This window comes from Solanum tuberosum, unplaced genomic scaffold (genome assembly GCF_000226075.1).
Source record: "Solanum tuberosum cultivar DM 1-3 516 R44 unplaced genomic scaffold, SolTub_3.0 scf00011, whole genome shotgun sequence".
Lineage (NCBI taxonomy): Eukaryota > Viridiplantae > Streptophyta > Magnoliopsida > Solanales > Solanaceae > Solanum > Solanum tuberosum.
The window spans coordinates 3,217,226-3,221,685 of record NW_006238938.1 but is presented as its reverse complement, the minus strand read 5'-3'; positions in this window follow the sequence as shown (position 1 = coordinate 3,221,685).

The following is a 4,460-nucleotide window of genomic DNA, read 5'->3' as shown; positions in this document are numbered from 1 at the left end:
AAATATTACAAGTTAGGTAAAGCTTATTAGACTGATTAAATTAGTAATTAATTTAAAATGGGCACTTTATAATAATGCAAATGGACAAAAGTATTTGAAAGCAATAGCAAATTATTAATGCTGAAATGTTTATTTCAAGTGGCAACAGTTTATTAGACTGATTTTAAAGGTTGCAGAAAATTATTACAAAAGGCCGATTTTAGTTATCAATTGATTTTTTTTAAAAAAGACAGAAATATTATTGCAAGAGAGTGATTTAATAACTCTTTTTTAAATGGTAGACAAATTTAATATCGCAGTTACCATGCAGGAGAAGATATTGATTTATTTTAAGTAGAAATTACTTATTTTAGATAGAGAATATTCATAGCAGACTAAAAAAAACATACCGAAAATTTATTAGAAGCCTATAAATATGCTAATTAAGTGACTAACAGACTGAAATTTTATTAGCAACCTAATATAAATTTATTAGCTGGCAGGCTTAAGTTACTAAAACATGCAGAAATTATTTGAACTAACTAGTTAGCATCATTGATTTTATTGTTTTAGTCCTATAGGCATGATTTCTAGATAAGAAAAGAGAAGTCACTCAAAACCTATATGCATAATTTCTACACCCAAATAATATATTAAGAATTATGTAACTCCTATAGGCATGGTATCTAAGTGTGCACAAGTTGAAATTTATTTTCTTAGGCATGTATTAGAACTATTTAAACATATATGCATAAATACTACACTCAAATAAATGCTTTAAAATTATTTAAATCCCTATTGACATAATTTCTAAAATGGCAGAATTATTGTAAAAATAAATTATGACAATAATCACGCGTTATTCATTCATTATATGTAAGGAGCTTGGTTTAAGTAAATGAAGTAAGGAGCAGTCATACATTATTTATATTTATTATTAGCGATGAAGAAAGCGACCATATAAATCAACTAAAGCAAGGTATTTAACTACATGGTTAATTTTACACTAAAATTAGGCAAGCTTTAAGTAGGTGATTGGTGACAAGTAATTGATTTTATTTTAGACAGATCTTGAGTGCAAATATTAGAATGGGAACGATCAAACAGAACACACTCCTATAGGCATGCTTTCTAATAACAAGTAAGTTTGCGACAAAGTAGCAATTAGCATGTAAACCCCTTCCCCTTGGACGGTCCCCGAGATTATTTCATATATATAGAGAGTGTTACTACAAAATTATTACAACGCCAAATAAAATAATACAAATATTATAAACACGAATGAAAACTAGATCCCATCTGAAAGACTCATCCCTGGTGACTCTTTGAACTTGAAACCAAGTCCAAACCTGCTAAAGTGAGATACAGACAAATATATGGCATACAATAATATAATATAATAAAACAATAGCACTAATTACGGGCAGATTCAACATATGCGCATGTTCATTTTATACATATTCGGCAAAACAAGCATTTAGACAAGTAAAGCATAACGACAAATATAATATCACACAGAGAGCGAGGAGAGAGCAAAAACTGACCCAGATGTTCCCTTTTTATTTCATTTTTTCAAACACACAACAACATTCGTAATAAAATAATACAAGACGAAATTTAAACTAATGAAGAAGAGCTAACCGATTATGCAGAAAGTTTTATCAGCAATGAAGTATTTTAGCAAAATATCCAAACCTAATCAGCTACACAGCAACACAGCAAAGCGAGAGCAGTTCAATGCTTTAGAATTCTTTTCTTTTAAACCGTAAAGTATTTTTTTTCTTTTTAGTGTTAAGAATGTGTAAGAATGTTCAACCGTGTGATGGTTCTAGCCTCAGAAGCAAACGAAACTCCTAAAAATTGAAAGAGGGGTACGGTATTCGCACGGAAACGGTATTGGCTTGAATGGATAGGAATAGAGTAGCGAGAAAGGCATGATAAAGATATTTCTGATTTAAGACCGAAGAATCCGATAAAGAGGAGGTAATATGAGTAGCTAAGGATTAAATGAAAAAGTGTGATACGAGTAGCAAGGAGTTTGATGGGGCCTTTGTTGCAATAAATGTAAGCATGACAATCGTAGCCAAGAGAGAGATTGATCTCGTATGCAAAATGTCAGTCTCTGCAGATCTGTAGCTTTTAATATGATTAGAGCAAGTATATCAAACTAACGATAAAGGTAAACATGATGCAATTTCCCATATCGACAATGATGTTTACCTTAAGACTATGAAAATGATGTCTTAGGCTATGATGTCTAGGGCCATGATACGCAAAATTTATATCCTCAGGTCATGCAAATGTTGTCTGTTGGCAATGAAAAATGATGCCCTTAGACTATGACACCTACGGATCATGATAAGCAGAAAGTAAATCCTTAGGCCATGATATGATGTCCGCAGGCCATGAAATATGATGCCTTTAGACCATGACGCCTTAGGAATGTGAGTAATGAGTAAAGAAAGTGTATCTGTAATTCAGGCATCTATAGCTGGATTGGAATTTATTCGGGCACATGCAATTCTCCAGAACAATGCAATCTTGGGCACATGCAATTCGGGCACAATGCAATCTTCGGGCACATGCAGTCTTCGGGCACAATGCGATCTCTAGCACAATGCAATCTCGGGCACATGCAATCTCGGGCACAATGCAATCTTCGGGCACAATGCAAATTGGGTAAATGCAGTCTTCGGGCACAATGCGATCTCAGGCACAATGCAATCTCGGGCACATGCAATGATGTAATTCTCGGGCACATGCAATATCGGGCACAATGCAATTCTCGGGCACATGCAATATCGGGCACAATGCAATTCTCGGGCACATGCAATATCGGGCACAATGCAATTCTCGGGCACATGCAATATCGGGCACAATGCAATTCTCGGGCACATGCAATATCGGGCACAATGCAATTCTCGGGCACATGCAATATCGGGCACAATGCAATTCTCGGGCACATGCAATATCGGGCACAATGCAATCTCGGGTTCAATGCAGTCTCGGGCACAATGCAAATCTTCGGGCACATGCATAATAGTCGTTTGAGGGCATAGAATATCTTGGACCTTCGCCTTGTTAGAAGGGTTGAGTGTCGTTTGTCGACAATTTTTTAGTTCAGAATATTGTAGCTTTGACCCTTCTTCCTATTGTAAGGAGTTGGTGCAGTTGAATGTTGATTTGTCGGGCTTGATATGGAGTAGTCTGATCCTTTTGTCTGATTAGAAGGATAGGGTACAATTGATTGGCGATTGTCGGGCTCAGAATAACTTGGTCCTTCATCCTGTCGGAAGGATAGTACGCCATTTGACTGGTGATTTGGGCTCAGTATAGAGTAGTTTGGTCCTTCCCATTGTTGGAAGGTCAATGTGCCATTCGTTGGTGATTTTCGAGCTCTGAATAATGTAGCTTGATCACACTTCCTATTGAAAGGACGGAATGCCATTGATTAGCGATTTGTCAGATATATCGACACATTGATCCTTCAAGTGGTGTTGAAATTGCCTCTTGTATATGTACTTGTCTTTTCTGCATTCAAAGAAAAATAATTAGATAAAGGGGAGGTTGATCTGTATCCCTGATTCGGCACAATATGCTTCTCTGATGTCTGCTCGTATGTCCTTTGAAATGTTGTCGAAAATTTTGAGGTCCTCCTCAAAATTTTCTGCCACAGTGTAGAATTTCTTCTATTCTGATTTTTGTTGAAGATTGTAGCTTGATTGCTGTGAATTTTTGAGACCCCTTCAAAAATTTTGCCCCAGTCTTGATATGAACAAAAAATGCTCGTTTGAAGGAATTTTAGAGACCCTCTCAAAAATTCTGCCCCAGTTACTGATTTGTGAGAAGAAATGCTTTTGATGAAATTTTTGAGTTCCTCTCAAAAATTCTGCCCCAGTATCGTGATTTGCAAAAAGATGTCCTTCTGATTGAATTTTTGATACCTTCTCAAAACTTCTGCCCCGGTTAAACAGCAAAAAGGGGAAAATGAAATTTTTATTATGATATAACCGAACTCCATATGAGCGCCTATGTATCCCCTCTTAAACGGGAATATGGTCTGACGTATTTCCAATTACAAAGCATAAGACATTAAACAGAGCATCATTAAGCAACACTGAAATGATAGATTTTGACTAACTTTATTGCCCATATGCTAACATGGGTACTTTCCTTGTCTGAATGTAGAAAACTTGAACTTTCAATGGCGCAAGCCTTATTGGAAACTGCTTCGAATGAGCTTCGACATGTTCACTGTTGGGGTTCCACTGGCGCGAAGTCCTCCAAGCATATGATCCTGGTATCAATCAATTGTTGAATCTTGTCTTTCAGATCACGACATTCTTCTATGGTATGTCATTTCATCCCTGAGTGATAAGCACAAACCTTAGAGGATTCAACCCACCTTGCACGTGTATTCATCTTTATTTCACTGATAGAAGCGATGTGACCAGCAAGCCTCAACTTTTCATAGAATTGAT